This window comes from Papaver somniferum, chromosome 9 (genome assembly GCF_003573695.1).
Source record: "Papaver somniferum cultivar HN1 chromosome 9, ASM357369v1, whole genome shotgun sequence".
In the NCBI taxonomy this organism is placed as follows: Eukaryota; Viridiplantae; Streptophyta; class Magnoliopsida; order Ranunculales; family Papaveraceae; genus Papaver; species Papaver somniferum.
In genome coordinates this window covers 144835550-144855636 of record NC_039366.1, presented here as the reverse complement: position 1 = coordinate 144855636, position 20087 = coordinate 144835550, and the positions used below count along the sequence as shown (strand labels likewise).

General features: G+C 37.5%; 1 pseudogene; it reads right to left on the bottom strand.

Annotated features, from left to right (window-relative positions):
• Positions 1-10899: 10899 nt before the first annotated feature.
• On the bottom strand, positions 10900-13871 carry LOC113312674 (annotated as a pseudogene).
• Positions 13872-20087: the final 6216 nt, after the last annotated feature.

Genomic DNA, 20087 nt, shown 5'->3' with positions numbered 1-20087 from the left:
TCATTAGGGTTCAAGTATTGAGGCTCGGGACTTTGAAAATGTCCATAATAATTCCTATGACTATTGACATCATGGTCTATGGGAGGTTCATAACGTGAAGTATGTCCACACGCAAGTTCTCTAAGGGATTTGTTGTATTCCCCAACTGTAGACCAAGATCTAGACATGATTGGGCTCAAAAGCTAAGTAACTATATTACAAAGCCCAAAATTTGGTTTTTAATGGGTTTGGATTTTTGGGAAAAATTTGGTTTTTATGGGAATGAAAAACATTTGGTTTTTGATGGGAAACATTTGGTTTTTATGGGGATAAGCCCACTGTTTTGGTTGTGCTTTGGTGAGGCAATGGGTTTGGAGAACTGTTGTGAAACAGAGCCCAACTTTCGGCCTAGAGTTTGGGTACACGGCCCACTAACGACTTTAGTAAGCCCAGAAACTAATGAAGCCCAGCTGAGTTGGTAGGTTCAGTTAACCTTGTTTAGGTTGTTTGTTGGGTTTTTGAAACCCAAAATTTTGATAGGGACAATCCCACAGTTAAGCTCAAATACAAACCCAAAAGTTAACTTAAATTACAAGCCCAACAAAAAAAATGGAAAAAATTATTACAAGCCCACAAATTAAAAATGGAAGCCCACAGGTTGGGTTCTCTTAATGGGTTTAGGCTTACCTTTGAAGCACAGCCCAGCTGTCAGTTTGGTTGCAAAAGCCCAGTTGGGCTTTGGATCATCCTAAGCTTTGGCTTCAACACTCAAGGCCCAGTTGGGCTTGGTTCAATTTCTTCTCCTTCTGCAGCTTACAGCCCAGTTGGGCTTGGTTCAATTTCCTCTCCTTCTGCAGCTTACAGCCCAGTTGGGCTTTTCTTACATCAGCTTCAGCAGGCAGCAGCAGCAGGGAATAGCAACAGGAGCACACAGCAATAGCAGCAGCAGGATCAGGAGCAGCAGCAGGATCAGGAGAAGCAGCTCAGCTCTATTTGGGCTTCACAGCAGCACAGCAGCACCAGAGGTTTGTTCTCAGCCTCACAACTACCTGGTAATTTCAGATGAGAGAATTAGTTCTCACAACAACAAATTTCAGGCATTCAAGATGACACTGCTAATTCAGTACACAACTCAGGCATTCACAGCAGCAAATTTCAGAGTTCAGTTGGTACAAAACCAAGATGACAATGACCCAATGACCAATATGCAGTAGCAGTTAAGATGATGTAGTAGCAGATAAACAAAAGAAATATGCAGCTAACTACAGACAGACAACTGCAGCTAGCACAGGGTGCTAAGTTGCAATTACAGAGGTGCAGAAAATTGAAAATATGCAGTGATGCAGGACAAGATGCAGAGATGCTAATGCAAGTTACACTAAAATGCAAGAATGCAATGCATGATGAATATGCTAGAATGAAACAATATGCAAAAGAGTATGCAGTGATGCAAATGAACTAACATGCAAAAACAGCCCAAAAAAATCAACACAACACAACCAAGTCCCCGGCAGCGGCGCCAAAAACTTGGTGTGGTTAGAAAACACACAAAAACTCTTGCAAGTATACAAGGCCAAGTTTTAGTATAGAAAGTAAGCAAGGGATCATTCCACAGAGACTTGGGGTGTATTGAAGTTTCCTAGACTAAAGTTATCTAAACAAGTAACTAAGTGGCAGTGAGATAGTGACAGTTACAATGGCAATGAGCCAAAGGCAGTGAAGTAAAGAATGAAAGAAACTAAGAACAACTTAACCAAAACAGAACATGGAAAAGAAATTGTGGATGGGAAGTGTAAGGAGATGGATGAGAATTCCCTTCACCTAGCTAGTTCATCTAGGTTAAGTTTTGTCATATGTCTAGTTAACTAACCTTACAGCCTTAGCTAACCCCTAGTATTGGCTGTCTGTTTAAGGCACAACCAATCACAGACTAACTAGGCAGTGGCTTACTAACTAATGTAGCTGATTAACTCCTTAGAGCCACCACTGACCCCTAGCATTAGTGGTCTTCTTACAGCACCACTAATCACAAATCAGTTGGGCTTTTAGGAATCTAACTAGCCTAAGCTATTTTGAGTTCAACAAAAACCATCCTAATAGCTAACCATCATGGTTCAAAGGTCTTCTCTGAGGTTTAAACAGGGAAAATACATGATCATGTGAAGAGACATTACAAACATGCTAATTAACACAAACATAACATGACAGATGGATACAAAACATCACAGGAACAAACATCACACACAGAACACAACAGGATATTACACTAAACATGAACACAACATTAACAGCACAAAAATGATCATTAACAGAACTTGGTTCTGGACACACTGGCTAATCCAGGCATGCCCCAATTTCACACCCAACACCTTCTATTTATAGTTTCACACGTCTAACCCTAGAATCCCCAAAATATCAGAATTAGGGTTTCAAAGAAATCAAAATTAAATCATACCTACTTTCTGAAAACACTCAATAACGTCGACCCATTCTTCTATTGTGTCTTCTGTGTCTTCTGTGTCTTCCCATGCCTTCAATTTGTCCATTGATGCCTACTAACTATTCTCTCCAATTTCACACACAAACGGCTAGGGTTTGGGGCGATGTGAAATTGAAAAGGCTAGTTGAGAGACATAGAGGTGATGATGGACTTAGGGTTGGTGGTAAGTGGAGTTAGTGGTAGTGGCAGAGAGTTGGTGGCGGAGCAGGTGGTAGAAAAGGTGGTGGTATGGCGTCTGCACAGGGTATGGAGGAGGAGAGGTCGATGGAAGAAGGGGAAGGGGATGTTTGGTAGGGGTATATGGCTCGGATGTTATGGTGTTGAGCGGTTTCAGCGAGGGAAGATGTTATGCGATCTGCGCTGTAGGATGAGAAGATGGTAGGTAGATCTGACGGCGATGCGGAGGCAAACGATGAGCGACCGTCGGATGAAGGGATACAACGAAACGAACGGCACTTGGTGGAGTTAGGTACTGTAGTGTAAAGCGGAGATATCAAACTTTGATGCACAGCAAGGGAGCGACCGTAGGATGCTTCTGAGAACTGTTCTGACGGCTGAAAACGCGAGCGGATATGGATTTGGGTTTTAGGTTTTTGGGTATAGAATATGGGTTTGAGAAATGAGTTTGGGCTTGGGAAATCTTGAGCCCACTTCTTCTTTAAGAACAAATCTTCCTTCTTGAGCCCATTTCTAGTCTTTTGGGTTTATGCGCACCATTCTTCGCGGCTTCCTTGCGTAATTTCTTCCGGCTTTTCACTACTTTTCTGCTCTTTTCGCTCCGCAATTCATCCAAACTTTATTTATTACCTAAAAATACAAAATTAGTTAATAAAAATATTTATTCTTGAAAACAAAGAAAATACAGAATATGGGATAAAATGTAGAATTAATGCACAAAAGATGAGTTAAATGCCAACAAAAAGATATAGAAATAAGCACTTTTTAGGACTCATCACTTAACCACTCCCCCACACTTAAACTTTACATTGTCCTCAATGTAAAATGAATAGTCCAAAGAAAGTCAAGGTGGGAAATCCTACATGATAATGTGACAAGAAATCAGAAAAAGTAAATGCAAGACAAGAAAAAGCTAAAAACAAAACAAGAATATAAAAATAAGACAAGAAATACTCATCCTATGGGTTGCCTCCCATTTAGCGCTTGGTTTAAAGTCGTCAGCCCGACTTGCGCGACGAATTCCCCATATACCAATAATCTGAAAAGTTGGGGATCCTTCCATGTAACCTGTTTTAACTCCACGCAAACATTAGTATAATAAAGCAAAAGTGAAGTTATAGCCCAATAGAAGTTTTACCCACACTTATTCTTGTCCACACTTGGAAGTGTATAAAGAACATAAAATTCAGGAACTTCTATGGTTTCTTCTTTGCAAACTTGCATAGTATGAGAATCAAATGTTTCTAATGGCGGAAATCGAGAAACAAAGTCATTCAACAATATTCTCGAAGCACAAACACTCAAACCAATAAGAGGTAAAGGAGAAGAAACAATATGCAAAGGGTTAGACAAACCTTGTACAATATCTTGTATCACATAATCCTCTTCATCCTTGAAAAACTCAAGTGAATTACTCACCTCTTTTATATCATGGTCCTCTATCAAACCTTGCAACCATTCTTCATTTGTTTCTGCCTTAACCAAAGTCTCGACATAAACATCATCATTACAATTATTTGCAAGCTCAATTGGGTCTTCCACAATATTGGTCATATCGGTTTCATTCTCAACACACTCCTATTCGTTGTAAGGCACATACTCTTTTGCGGCTCCAAATTTCGCTATAAGTTACTTTTTTAGAAGACTCAGAAATGCATCATCCTCAAGCTCCACCTTTTGAATAGGCTCTTGATCATTATTAAGATCAATGCTCGAGTTATCTACAGAAGTGTCATCATAGTCTTCTTCGTCTTCATCTTGATCCCAAAAAGATTCTGCGGTACACCTTTGGGAAATGTCACCATGAGTTGGTTCAAGCGATGTATCTTCATAATCATCATCACTTTCATAGTTAACATAAGATTGGTTCTAACTGAATTTAGTGTTGTTAATCTCAAACTCATCCTTTTGAATAGGTGAATGATCATTATTAAGATCAAGAGTTGAGTTAACTACACAATTATCAACGAAAGACCCCAAAGGTTGGCCTTTTTCAAAATTAGCATCAATCAAATATTCATCACAAACCACAGGCACATTAGAATAGTTATTGTTTTGAAAATAAAGTTCTTCTTCATACTTTTCTTCTTTGTATTGATCAATATCTCTTTGTAAGTTAGCAATACCTTCACGAAGTTCTTGGAGTTGCTCGTCTGTAGTCTCTTTAGCTTTTTGAAACTCTTGTTGTACAAAGTTGGAAAATTTGTCCAATTAGTTAGAGACTTGTTGTTCACGAGCATAAGAATCTTCCAATCCTTGTGGTTGATCACACACATACCTGCCATAAGGTTGTTGATACGTATGAGGACCACAATATTCCATAGGATATTGATCATAGCCAATAAATTGGTTTTGATTATACCCATGGAATGGTTGGAAGTTGTCATGTTGTTGAAATTGTTGGAAGCCGTATCCATTGTTCGAATATGCTCCATCCATGAGAAATAAGTACCTGAAACACAATTCTCAAAACAAGGTTAAAAACCAGAAAATAAAACAAAACTAAAAAAATAAATAAAATAAGTGACAACCGCTGCCTCCCTGGCAGCCGCGCCAAAATTTGATCGTTGTCGTAGGCGTCAAAAATAAATTACACTTTCTCACTTATAGGCTTTGGTAGTAAGAGAGATTTAACCAGGTACCCAAATACTGATAAGGGCCACCCAATTCAAATATGGCTTGTCGGTTCCGAATAACCGACAGTCTAATTCTCTGCTCCATTCAACTGTCAGTTGTAGGAACCTGACAATTGATTCTTCACTTCCATCCACATCAAGTGCCTCCAAGTAAAACCTTCATCACCTATTTCTCCTCTTTTTCGCCGATATGACTCCAAAACACCTATATACTCAAAAGCAAACATAAGTTACATAATTTACAAGAAAACTCACAAAGAAAGCATAAAAACTAAATATAAAATTAGGTGTTTTAAACACCTATCAACGAGCACTATTCTAATAAATGGTCAACACCAGCATTTGATCATTCTTTCACCAACCGGACAACTGAGGACCCTGGTGCACGCTCACTTGAGCACTTGGACACCACATGGACGTCCATCATCCCATGTGGTCGGTACCTCTCTCACTCGTGACTTATTTTCAGCAATTCATCAATTGACGAACAATTAATCAAAAATTAGGGTTTCGAACAAACACTCCAAAAATCATCATATTGAGCACGTTCAAACACTAATAAATTTATGTTGATCCAACATCTGGATTAATCATATAATATTTGATAGTTTACCAATATTTTAATTAATATTTTACTGGGTCACGTTACCAATAAATAATTCGACGAATTGAGCAATACTTGCTCAGTTGCTCGAATATTGATCCAATTATCAATATTCAGTAATTCGCCGAATTGAGCAGTACTTGCTCATTTGCTCGAATATTGATCCAACTATCAATATTTAGTAACGTCGAATCGAGCAATACTTGCTTAGTTGCTCGAATTTACAATATTTGCTCAGACGAGCAATATCAACATAAGAACTATACGTGTGTTCAATTCATGAATCACTGAGCATTTGTCACTCATGCTCAATTCAACAAAACTTAGACTCACTGTCTAAAAGTCAACAACTGACCTAATACACGTCTGCCTTATATACTCCACGTTCGTGAGACATCAATCACGTCACATGGGGGGATATGAATTAGGGTTTTGGTCTGGTGGCCTACGGCACGTGTGTTCATCCACGACGAGAAATGTGAGTAAGTCGTGCAAGCGGTTGAAGGAGTTAGCAAAGTAGTGGGTGTACGATCAGTCAAGTCTCTACACGACATGGAACTGACTTTACCACGATCTCCCACTTTCCCACTCTTTCATTCCAAAAACCGACACACTTACTGGGATCAATGTGTTCACCATTCTGACAATATAAATAAGTTTCTGAATCCATGATTGAACAAGACACAGAAAATCCACGAGATATTGAACAGACAATCCATCGTCTAACCAAGAATCATCGTGTGAACAACACTCTCTCAATCATTCGAACTTATTCATCATTTGCAGAAACCCACAACACATCCACAATCCTTGATCATCATTGATCCCACACAATTCTCATCTTCCCTCCTACAGATCAACCAATCTCCCTCTTTGTGACCGAACTGACTCTAGAACATCCATTGACTTGGTTTAGGCCGGAGTCTTACAGATTGATCTCTCGAACTCAAAGCACTCCCATGCAGTGCATCTGTTTGAGGTTAAGCAGTTTGCTCGGTTGAGGAGTCTCGTCAGCACGGTCGTCTCTTCACTTCCTTAAAAACCAGCAAATCGTTTTTTCCCCATCTACAACTTTCTATGTCAATCTTATGAAATCCCAGATTTACGGTCAGGATTCATGGAATGACCATGCCCTATTAGGTCTGTCGGTTGGGTTTCAACCCTTACCCAGCCGTAAGTCTGAACTTTCCCAACCGATTTAAATACGTCCTACCCACAAGTTTACCTGTGATACATGTGTTCAGATTTACGGCTTGGTCAGGGTTAAAACCCAGCCGACATTCAATTTATTTCTTGGTCTTTCCATGTTTTCTGGCTGTAAATCTTCAACTGCGTTGACTTATTGCATTGAGTTTTTTGAGAAACGGCTAGTTTCTGAAAAAACTAGTTGTTGGGTCATTCTCTGCTATAAAATAATCCTTCTCTAACAAAGAATTTGTGCAAAAACTCTCCCTCTCACAAACTTCCAACCTCTAATTGTTGCAAAAAAAGGAAGAAACGTGGTCACTACACTACCAAGGAGGATGTTGCAATCGTCAGGGTGTGGCTTACGGTAGCAAAGTATTATGAAGATGTTAACATTTACATAGATGAAACCTCTAATTCTTTTTGGAACCGTGTGCGTCTTGTTTTTGTAGCGTTAGACGGAAATCGTAATGGAAGATCGATGAAACTCATTAAGAAAAGATTCAAACAGCTCTTTCCACAATTACAAGCTTTCAAAGAGGAAATGGAAACCATAAAGGAAAATAATCTCAATATGCCACGTGCACAAAGAGTAAGTTTGTAAATAATAAATTTGTTTTGAATAATACTAACTTAGAATTGTTTTTTTTTCTTCAGCCCGAGATAGCCGAAGCCGATTATAAGGATGGCTATGGAAAGAAGTTTGACCTTCATGGTTGTTATCATATCTTGGAAGAAAATACTTATGCTGATTTCAATCACTATTATTGAGACCCATGTTCGCAATGTAATGATCTTTTCTTTAAAGTTTATGCTATGAAATACACATGCCTTTTCGTTTCAATTAAATTCTATGAAATATGTATGGTCTTTCCCTTTCATTCGCTGCTAAAAATGGCGCAATTATATAAGAATAGAGAAACAATTAACTTTCATTCAGACCGTTACAGTTAGGAAATAATACCAAACCCATCTGTATTTCGGCTTAATGGCTGGAAAATGCTTTCCAACACAACCGCCAAAATTTCTCACGGTTAGAAAAACTGCAAAACCTCGATCTGAGGTTGTAATACAGCTGCAAACTGGTGGTACAGCTGGGATTCTAAATTTACGGTGAGGAATTCCTAGCCGAGGTCAAGAAAATTTTCTAGTTATCTGCAGATACAGAAAAACTAACGGCTACAAAAGTCCCAACCGCGTAAGGTACTTCACGGCTAGGAGTTCTTTGACTCCTAACCGTAGCCACCCATTTTCGGCTTGGTCGACTAGAACTCCTAGCCGTAATCAGCTCATAAGAAGATTTTCTAAACCCTAAATTCATCAATCTTACCTATTAGGACAATCTAACGGTTAAATAAATGGTGGGTTTTTCGATTGTTACCAAATTCTAGTGTTTGGATACATTCATTTGGAAAGATTCATTCACCGAATCTTAAATTTGTGGATCAACATCTTTATAAACATTATAATCATAACAAATCGATGATGGATTCAGTACAAATCGTCCTGTTCTTGTTATATTGTGAATCAATCTTAATAAACATTCTTGTAAATCGATGAAGATTTTATCAAAAAAAATTGAACTTTTTTATCATAGGTTTTGTTGTTTGATTTTGAGAAGAAGAAGAGGAAAATAGGTTGGTGAATTAATTTGGTTTTGAAATTTGATTTAGTTTTGATTTTAGGCTTAATAATGATTAAAAGGTAAATTTGACTTTTCATATGAATTAAGTCCCCCTTATCCACACTTAGGATGTTAGATCCTAATTAGGAATTCGCCGAATCATTCGCGAGCTGGCCGTTCCTGGTCTATACGCCCGTCCTATTTTTGATTTTTTTCAAATTTCACGATTTATCTAGATTTTTGTTAAAGGAAAAGCCAAAACATTTAGGAAAAAGCTGACTTTCGGTCAAATGCATTTGACCTTGACTTAGTAGTGTGGAAATATAAATTTCTACGAAAACTCATCCCTAACCTTGAAACTTTTACCGCTATCATCACAAGACAATAGTACTAGTGGATCAATGACCAAAGGTAGTTGCAAGATACGCTTTGGCCTCTTTATCCGCATATATATTTGTCCCGCCGATTGCTTAAGAGGGAAACTTCTGAATCATTTTGTTTCTTCTTTGTAAAAGACCGAATTGCCTATCAATCCAACCTGATTGTTAATTCAATTGAACCTGATTGAACCCATGACATTGTGAAGTAGCTTGTAGTCTAGTACAAAACATCAAAGCAAGTTACGAGGGACATTTTATCGGCAACACTACCACTCGCCCACTATGTAGGCTAACCGTTGTTTTCAAAAACACACGAGCAGTATAGTTTGTAAGTGATGAAACTAGTATGTTTCAGTAGCTAGGTGTCGATATAATATTGATTAACATTTGTAAACTTATCACTAGTTTTCATCTTATTTTATTTGAGTACTACATGAGTTGTCTTACGTATTAATCATCATGATTATCATAAATGATCAACCTTAGCTTGATGAATTGATAATGCATGCAAAGTAGAAAGTAACTCACATTGCGAGCAACAACAGTGCTAATATTCAGAAGATGACATAGGTAATCACCATGATCTTATTTCATCCGTTCGACTACATATACACCTTATTTCGACCAAATGATCGGATTCGAGATAGTGTATAGTATTTTGTGTCTCCGAGATGCATCACTCAAATTATATCAATTCTGCCATAAAATAAAGCTGTTGGTTCATTGATCATAATACCTTATCCCTATGATTTCCGCTGCAATAACAAGTTAAAATTTTAATTTGCCAAAAAAGAAATTAAAATGAATCAGGTTTCAGAGGTAATGATGAATCAATAGCAGCGGTAAAAAACTAAGAGAAAGAATTAAGTTAAGGGATGAGTTTCAATAGTAATTTATATTTGCACCCTAATTGAGTCAAGGTCAAATATATTTGACCAAAAGTCAGCTTTCCCCCAAATGTTTTGGCTTTCCCTTTAACAAAAATCTTTTATCTACCGGGCTTACTCTTATAAGGCACAAAGTCTATTTTCCATCTTTTTCCAAAAACTTCTCAGTAGAGGGAGTCGAACCCAAGCAGCAGTACTCCTTGAAATTGCTTCTTCTCCACCGAACCAACAGCATGTTGGTGTTAATGGTACATATATTAATATATACATAGTACAACAAATCATATTCTCCCCCAAATTTCTTGGTATACATATATTTTTTTTACAGTTACTACATTGCGGAATTTTGCGTCCCGAATTCATATCTTCAAAACGAATTATACATACGTATGACGTTCCGTATTACTACCGAATCATGAACCGTTGACCGGATTCTTGACCGAATTTCACTTTCACAAATACACGTACGTGTCCCGTATAATACACATACGTATACCGTACCACGAATTGCTAACTAGGTGTTAAATATCCTATGAAGTCCCCAAATTCCAGAGGATTGAAGCCCCAATAATAGGATTCCAAACTTATGGAGAACCTTCCAGAACACAACCCCAAAAATTGCAGCCATTTTATTTCCCATGTTTCATGAGCTTTCTCACATCCATTACAGGGAGGAAGCAAAATGGACAACATGCTCAGAGATTGGTGCCCTATGGGGGGACCTAAATACAACCAAAAAAAACTTTCCGCAAAAACACGTTACAGATACCCTTAAACTTAGACGAACAATGCCTCTCAGCTATGCACAAGTTCCCCGCAAGTAGAGAAGTTGGATTGTATGCTGATGAAGTACAGAAAAGTTTGGTTATCCATATCAAACAAGAAAAGGAATGAATGGAAACAGATGTAAAACTCTATTACTCCACATTAGAAGTAACTTTTCGTGTGACTGAGAATGAAGAAGTGCACTTGAGATTCTGTCTCATGGACCTCGAATTTGATAATTTGTTTAGGATGGCTTCCTAGTTTACCTTGTGCTTTATCCAATGTCCTGGGGAATCTGTCGAATGGAACTAGCTCCGTTCCGCAAAAAGACAATAACAAAGAATCAAAATAGTAAATGATATGTTAAAATTAGAATGAAATCCCTGAAAATGGTAAGAAAATAAAAAATATATATCATAATACCAAGAAAATATACTCATATTTTAAGAACTTGCGATTGGGAATATTAAAATTAATTGGGGATAGAGGAAGAGGACAACAACGGATCCAAATATCAAATCAGGGTCACCCCTCGTCTAAGTATTTTACCTAATACCTAATCCATCCCTCACTAATCAGGTTTATTAATTATAGTTAGAAAAAATCTTAAGTTTTGTTAAATGGAAAAAGTGTTTGAAATGGAACTTTTTTTGGTGAAAATGGAGGATGATTGTGAAGAGAGAATTGCTGCTAAGAGGTTGAAAAATTGATTTTTTTCTTTGAATCCACCATTTTTACAGCTGAAAAAGCTCGGTGCCGGCGTGGACTTGGTATGAATACAATGCCGGAAGCAGCCATACCGGCATGGTATTCATACCACGTCCATGTCGGCGCCGAGCTTATCCCCATTTTGAAATTCAAGACGACATAGTATTCAACCAAAAAACTATGCCGATACGCTATGCAGGGGGTCCGAGGGCGTAGCCCAATTAGTTTCGATATCCCCAATTGCATGTTCTATTTTAAATTCCCTCTTGCATTAAACTCAAAAGGTAATCTATCAAAACTCTGCACTCTTGGATTCCTTCCGGGATCATCATTTTTTGCAGCCAGAAACCCCGTAAAGTAAGATCCTGCATAGTGCAAACATAGTCCAATTGTGTGAAAGACTATTTAAAGAGCAATACAGTGGTTACTAACAGTTATTTGCACACTAGACTAGACACAACCAGAGCGTTTCCAAAAAAGTGTATCTTGAAGTAGTATTAGTCAAAGACTTGATTAACTTGGCATCCAGCCTCTGGAAACAGGAAATAGAAAAGAAGTTTTACAACAAGAGACTTGATTTTAGCAACCTGGAATTAGAGTGAACTAAAAAATGTGGACCAAACTGATACAGAAAAAGATACTAAATATGGATCTCACGTCCAACTGTAACAAAAAAACACTGGGGTTTCTAGTCAGTGCAACACTACCTTAAAAATGAAAGCAGAAGTTGAGACAGTTACAGGATTTTTACACATACCACCATAAGTTACCATAGTCCCTCCCTACCTGCAAATATTAGACTCTTATCAGCTCATTACGCAACCTGGAATTGTTTTTAGTATCTTGCCGTTGATGCTTACATAAAATTAAGTTAAACAGAGACTCAATATCTCGAACAACGACAATCAATATTATCAGCTAATTATTGAAAACATAGATTTCATTCTTTTAAAATTACTGGAAACATGCTTCACCTTAACAATTTGAGGACTAACGTAGCAGAATTTCCACTAACGTGGTTAAATCCCAACGCAGGCTCAGGTAAGGCACCCTAACATATAGCCACAAAGTTAGAATGATGTACAATCATAATATTCATTAATACTTGGGAAGCCAAATTCCAAAAATCAATAAGAAATTGGTTTACCATGAGACCCTTGACGTTTTTCATTTGTAATTGATTCTCCGTGTACACTTCATCTGCGCCAAGTTTCTTAAGTATTCCTTTCAAATCATCTGACACAGCTTTGGAAATGAAAGGGATATGGATAGGGAATATATATGGCAAGTTAGTTTTCGAGTATCGGATACTTCAGGTATACCTATCTGCTACGCCATTTCCCAAGGCAGTAACTATATTTATGATGAATCAACAATTAAACATTTGACGAACAAATGATAGAAAAAAGAATCAATATAACAATTTGCACCCATCTCTGATAATATTAGTGCTATGGACTCCTCGAAGCTTGCCAAGCTGAATAACGCACTGACCCACAATACTTGTTGAACCATTTTGCACAATAGTATCCCCTGATTATATATGACCTCATCATATGTAACATGTCAACTTAAATGTATGGAATTCAAACAGAATTGTCTTATAAAGAAAATAAGACATTTGGCCAATACCTGGACTAACTTTAGCAAAACCGTCTAGCAAAAGTAGTGTAGTCAATGGATTCACAGTGACTGTAGAAGCAAGATCCAGAGGTACGTTTTTATTGATTTTGTGCCAGGCACTCCCTTCTTTCACAATGTAAGTCTGCCATGTCCCTAATCACCCACATATTTCTAAAACGCCAATAGTTAAATACGAAAAAAGTTCAAAAGTTGTGAGATCTTAAATTCGCTGAACACAATAGAAACCACATTGAAAAACATACCAAATGGAGGAGGGGATGGCATGACCCAATCACCAAGAGAAAGACCCTTTACAACAGACCCGAAGGCATGTACTTCCCCAACATCCTCGTGCCCTCCAATTGCAGGAAGTGGAACCTTAATTGGGTATGCACCTACATATAAATTAAAACATGATACTTCAAATGCTTGGAGTACAAAAACAAAAACATTTTAGCAAGTAACATTAGAGAAGTAACAAAATTTGAAGAAACATAAATATTCGAAATCTGAGCACATTGATTTACATACCTTGAACCATATTGATATCTGAAGGATTAACTGGAGAAGCAAGCATTTTAACACACACTTCATTTTCTTTATTCTCAATGGGAGGTAACTCAATTACTCTGCAATTGAACACAACGAACTGTATTTAAACACAAAAATTAAATAAAACTGGTTTCAATATTCATAACAGAAGAGTTATTTTTCAAACAGTAACGTAAAGAACAAGTTCAAAACCTGGCAACTTCATCAGGTGATCCATGTTGTTCAAACACCACAGCTAATGATGGTGGAGAAAAGTTTTAGGGATAAGCTCAAATGTCATCCATTCAGTTATGCCGTACACTGCTGAAGCAGTTGTTCTGAAGCTATTTTATCTCATTAAAAGTACAAATTACATTAAAAACATAATAGCATGAGTCGTACAAACAACCGAAACGAATTTGTGACTTAAATACATGTCCTAGAATATTTACATCAATGGTACCATCACGAATGGTACAATAGCTTGCAATCAAACATGTTTAGCGTGTTCGTTTGGGACTCTACTTGGGGTTTTAACACAAATAAGATCGTTTTCAGCAATGACAGTGAATAGTTTGGCCAAGTGATTGAATAAAGTTGGCCCAAATTTCATGTAGAGAGTACATGTAAAAATATTACTGTAGCTGAAGATGTTCATCAAAATGATGCTCTACAAACTAAGAAAATTACAAAACCAGTATCATGCACAACAGTAGTCTGCTTTGATATGTGGATTCTGTTAGGATACTGATAGGTGTCTAAAACACCTTAATATTTATCTATTGTTTATGTTTTCTTTGCGAGTTTTCTTGTAAATTATGTATCTAATGTTTGCTTTTGAATTTTATAGGTGTTTTGGAGTCATTAGAACAAAAAAAGTGGAACTCGCTCAAATCCAGAATTTCTTCCCAACATCTCGAAGAGGACGAAAAGACGAAGCCACCCGTGAAAGAGAGAGGTCACTTCGACGTCATACGATAAAGTTATGAGCAAAAGATCAAATGGCAGTCAGTTTTATGGAACTGACAGGCCAAACGAACTGGTTGGCTCTTATCCAAAGCTGGGGCGTGTAAATCCAGTTTCTTATAAAACACAAGGGTTTCAGTGAAGAAATCATTTTTCTTCTTCTGCCTAAACTGATGGCGGCTCCATTGTTAACAGAGAAATAAAGAGAGAAGGAATCAAAGCTAGGGTTTTAAGTTGAACTCCAGGAATCAGAAGAACATGCTGCCGCAAGGAAGTAGGATTCTGAGCTTTGATAAGACATGGAATAATTGGTTGAATTTGTGACTGGTTTTGGCGGGTTTTGCTGTGGCAATCGAATTGAGAAATTGGAGTTAGGGATTGAGATTAAAAGCTGAGTTTGGGTTGAGCTAGATTTTGAATTAGGCAGAAATTGTGCAGCCACCACTACAACAACTTTGATACCGAGATTTACAGGGTCTGATTCGGATTTGAGTTTGCAGGGAACAACACAGAGAAGAAGAAATTGGAGTTGGGATTGCTGCAGTTATAAGCCAATGGCTTAGATGGGTTTGCTGCGAAGAAATTAAGGATGGGTTTTCGAATTAAGACGCTGAGTCTGTCTAGAATTCAACCATGGAAGAAATTGCAGGTGGTATGAGGATAAAGAAGACATGGTGTTGTTGCTGACATGATTGGACTGTGGACAAGAAGGTTGCAGGATTGAACTGTAATGGAGATGTTGCAGGTGAACAAGAAATGTTCTGCAGCTGGTGAAGCTTAAGTACTGGGTTGAGCTTGAACTGTAGGGAAGTAAGAAATGTTGGTGGTACTGATGTGGATTGTTGAAGCTTATGGTGCTGGATTCGAAAGAAGATGGAGTTGGTCTTGCAGGAGGTAATGTTAGTGCAGCTGAACAACAAGATGCAATGGGACTAAAGCTGTGATGATGAACTATGTAGATGGGGATTGCAGATTCAGGTTGATGGTAGATGTTAGAACTGGAATGACTGAAGCAGTTGAAGCTGCAGGACAGATTAGTCTGCAAGAATTGGTTGGTGCAGGAATGGAGTGTGTGCTGCAGGAACTGGGAATTGCAGAATAAGCTTGTGCAGCTGGATATTACAAGAGAAGGCCAAGAAGATGCGGTGGCAGTTGCAGCTGGTGTTATGATGGGTTTGAAGTTTTAGATCAGGACAAGGAGTTATGGGTTGGTTCAGTAGCAGTGGAAGAGAAGATGTTGGCTGTTGCAAATGACTTGAGATGGATCATTGAAGTTCTGGTTCTGGTACATGGAGCTGAAGTTGAATTGAGCCAAGAAAGTGCCAGGGAATGTGTAGACGGGTTATGCTATGATGAATGAGCTGATGCAAGTGGTATGAGGTGCTGAAGTTGCAGACGTTGCTGCTGCTACAAGAACTGATGTTTACAGGCCATGGGTTTGCTGGCAGTGGTTCTGGTCATGTGTTGCTGCTGCAAATGGGGAGACTGTTAGTTAGAGGCTGAGCTGAACAATGGGTATTTGCAGAGGACGGTGATTCAGGTGGTATGGCCGAGAGTAGTAAGAAACTGGCAGTCTAAAGAACAACAGATTCAAGGGTTTGGCAGAAGCTAGGACTTGAGCATTGAGCAGTTGAGAAGACAGAACCAGTGCAAGACTCAAGAATTGGTTATGGTGTTGAATGGATCTAAATTGCAGGTACATTGGTTGTGAGATAGAGAAGGCAGTGGTGGCTCTGGTGTTGCTAGCAATAAGAAGCAGCTGAGAGTGGAGATGGAGTAATTGGTTTGAGATGTTGTTGTGCAGTGCTAGAGTTGCAGATGAGTAAATGGACACGTTGTGTTGTGGTGGCAGAGATCACTCGAGTTGGCTGTCAGTGAGTTCAAGAATGGGTGTTGCAAGTGAGTTAGAGAGGGTGTTTGTTGCTGCAAGAATTGAGCTGCAGAGAAGAACAATGAAATGAAACAGGGTTAGATGTATGTTAGGGTTATACAGGCAAGGATTTGGAAGGCCTGGAATCGGCCGGAACTGATCAGAAAACAGTCAAATCTCGGCAGAAATCGGTTATGACCGAGTCGGGTCAGTGAGTTATCCCGAATTCCTTGATTTAACTTGGACCTGCTCTGACTGGGCTTCAAAAATGGGCTGTTTGAGCGACTGAGTTTGAACCATTTTTTGGGACCATGGTTTTTTTGTGGGAACCATGATTCTATTTTAGGCAATACATTATAAGTAATACTAAGTCACCCCTTATTAAATATTTTTCTTAATACCAAATTTACCCTTCTTAATTAAATGTGTTAGTTTAATGATTAATTAGTTATTAGTTAATGATTAGTATGATTAGTAATGATTAGTTACCATTAAAAAGTTCTGTTACAAAAAATTGAAAATTTTCTTTGCGAGAAATTTTAAATTTTTTTGCAATTAAGTTCGGTTACCCAAATTTATGATCAAAATCGAACTTAATGATTAGTGATTAGTATGATTAGTTACCAGTAAGAAGTTCGGTTATAAAAAATTGAAATTTTTCCTTGCGATCAAACCGAACTCTATATTTGGTGTGACCATTAAATAGTTCGGTTATAAAAAAAAATAAATTTTTTTACGATCAAACAGAACTTAAAGTTCGGTTAAGAAACATTTTTTGCGACGTAACCGAACTAAAGTTCGGTTGGGAAATGTTTTTTGCAACTAACCGAACTACTAGGGTTCGGTTGGGAAATGTTTTTAGCTACTAACCGAACTAAGGTTCGGTTGGGAAATGTTTTTGCAACTAACCGAACTATTAGGGTTCGGTTGGGAAATGTTTTTTGCTACTAACCGAACTATTAGGGTTTGGTTGGGAAATGTTTTTTGCGACATAACCGAACCTTAGTTCGGTTAGGAAATTTTTTTTGCGAAATAGCCAAACTGTTCTTCATGTTCGTCATTTCCATTAGGTTCGGTTAGTTCGACAAATTTTTTCACATAATTCCTAACCGAACTTCTCTCTGCAACTTCCATTTTCAACTCATTTTGATGGTTAATACTCATTTTTCAATCGAACGAGGAACGTCAAGCAAAGAGAGAAGAAGAAGAGGATAATTTTTTTTTTCAAAACTAAAAAATTTTGATTCCCCCTATTTTTGTTTTTGATTTTGATTTTGGTTAATAGATTCATTTAGATTAGATATATATGATTAGATTTATATAGTTATTAGGTTAGTTTAATTTAAATTAAAGTAAAGGGTAAATGTGTACTTACCTAACTTTAGGACACCCCTTATAAGTATAGGGAGGTTGGCCTAATAAGACCATGGTCCCCCCAAAAAAACCATGGTCCCTAAAAAATGGTTCCTGAGTTTTGGCAGATGAGCGTATGACCTAAGAATGAAGGTGAACAGAAGATATAAAGGAACCTCTCTCCACACACTATTCCTACTTATTATGGACTCCTTTGATACGAGTAGTTAATCTTATTATTGGTACATAGCATGTCTCTTTGATTTAATAAATTAGTTTTGTCTTCATATTATCGATTATGATTCATTACAAATATCGCATGTTTGATTGATTGTTTGTATTGTCAAGTTGCAAATTGGTCGAATTCGTAATCACATCTATTGCTAGTTTAGGGTTTATTATACGTAAAAGTGATAATCCTTGAATACAAGTAGCATAATTGTGAATATTGCTTGTAGTGATGAATCCTAGTAGTCACAAGTGAGTCATAACCTTTGTTAAATCGGATTAGTGCTTTTACACGTTCGATTGCTTTGATTGGCCTGATTTCATAGAACTTAGTGCATCTAGGAAATTAAACTTGATTAGTGCTTTTACACGTTAGGTTGTTCTCTTAGGTAGAATTCATATTCGCATCTTATAATGTGTTTGTTGACGACAAGAGGAAATTAGCGGGATATTCTTGCGATCAAGGTATCCTAGGGCCTTTGATAAAGTAGAGATTAAATATCAATTCTAATTTGTATGACAAGAATATGTTTGTGAATGAAAACGAAATCCTTAACCAATGCTTTCACATCTTTGAATTTATTTGTTTACTTTAATTTATTTGCTTTTATATTTGTTTTAGTTACATAAATCAGAAAAATCCCCCTTGCTTTACATAAGAAACCGAAACATATTGGCAACCTAGTCCTCTTTGTGGGAACGATCCTTTCTTGCTCTTGCTATATTATATATTTTGAGAAGTGAGAAAGTAATTTATTTTTGACGCATACGACAGCGATCAGATACCGACCCTAACTCGTCATAAGCCCATGAGTAGAACTCAACTCTAAAACCGGTCTACAAGTTGAAGGATCCCATTGACTTATAAACTACCCAATTGAGCTATGTGGGACTAAGGGAAATTCATATGGCAATGGCCAAATGCATTTTTTTTTGTTGAGCTAGGTGGATGGCCAAATATGCTTTTCCACTATGGTAAAGCATTGAGCGGTTGATCATCAAGCGTCCGTCCTTAAGACAAACGCTGGCGTTGGCAGGAAAAGCGCAGGCGTTGGAAATACACACGTTGGCGCTCCTAACATAAACTCGGCGCTCGAACAAACACCAACGGGTAGTTTTTTAAATTTTAAATTTCACTTTTCACCTCTATAAATTACCATCATCTTCAAACAATTCACTCACACCAAAATTCACTTATCTTGAATTTTCTCTTCTAAAATCCATTTCAGTTTTTTAGTTTATTGTTGGTGAAATGGCTGAAAAGGCGATCACATTTTTTTGCGATGCAAAACTAGAAGCTGTTGTTTCTAAGATATGTGGGAGTTTTAAAAAGATTGAAAATTGTAAGAGGGAAGTGCAAGTTTTTGAAGTTGCTCCATGAAAATGTTTCGCTAAAAGGCATATAAGAGCTCCAATTTTGAAAGTTAACAACAAAAAATTCAAAAACAAAGGCGAAACTGTCAAAGAGTGCGTTGAATGAAAGATACGTCGAATGAAGATAAACAGGAGGCCAAAACTTGTACTTGATTTTTTATTGAAGTTGTTAAGTACGTTTTATTATTTCATAAGTTTATATCTTGTAAAAGGATTGGCATCAATGAATGAAAATATTTAGATTTTAAAATAGGGATTTCCACTTCAGATTAAGCGAAATTTATTACAATATGAACTTGCAAACACAACAAAAACATCAAACTACATCAAATCCAACGATATTCTTTCTGTAGAGTTTATAACATTCAAAATGCTTAAACTTTCTTCCGCTTTCTTCAGTAAACTTGGTCTGAGCGATGGTTTTCTGTATAACAGATAAACAACAAGTTCAGATATTTATGATCCAGTTGAGTCCATGAGGACAGAGGTTAAGATACTCACCAGTTCTTCATTGGATAACCAGAATTGCTACGGTGAACCATCCACAAAAATTTCATATAATGTTTGACTTCCTTAGTGATGAGTGTAATTCTTAGTTCTAGGCTCTTACCGTTTATTATGGTTTCGTTCCGCGATACTACAAAATGTCCCAATACTCTTTCCCATAAATAGTCACTGTTCATTGGTCTCATACGAT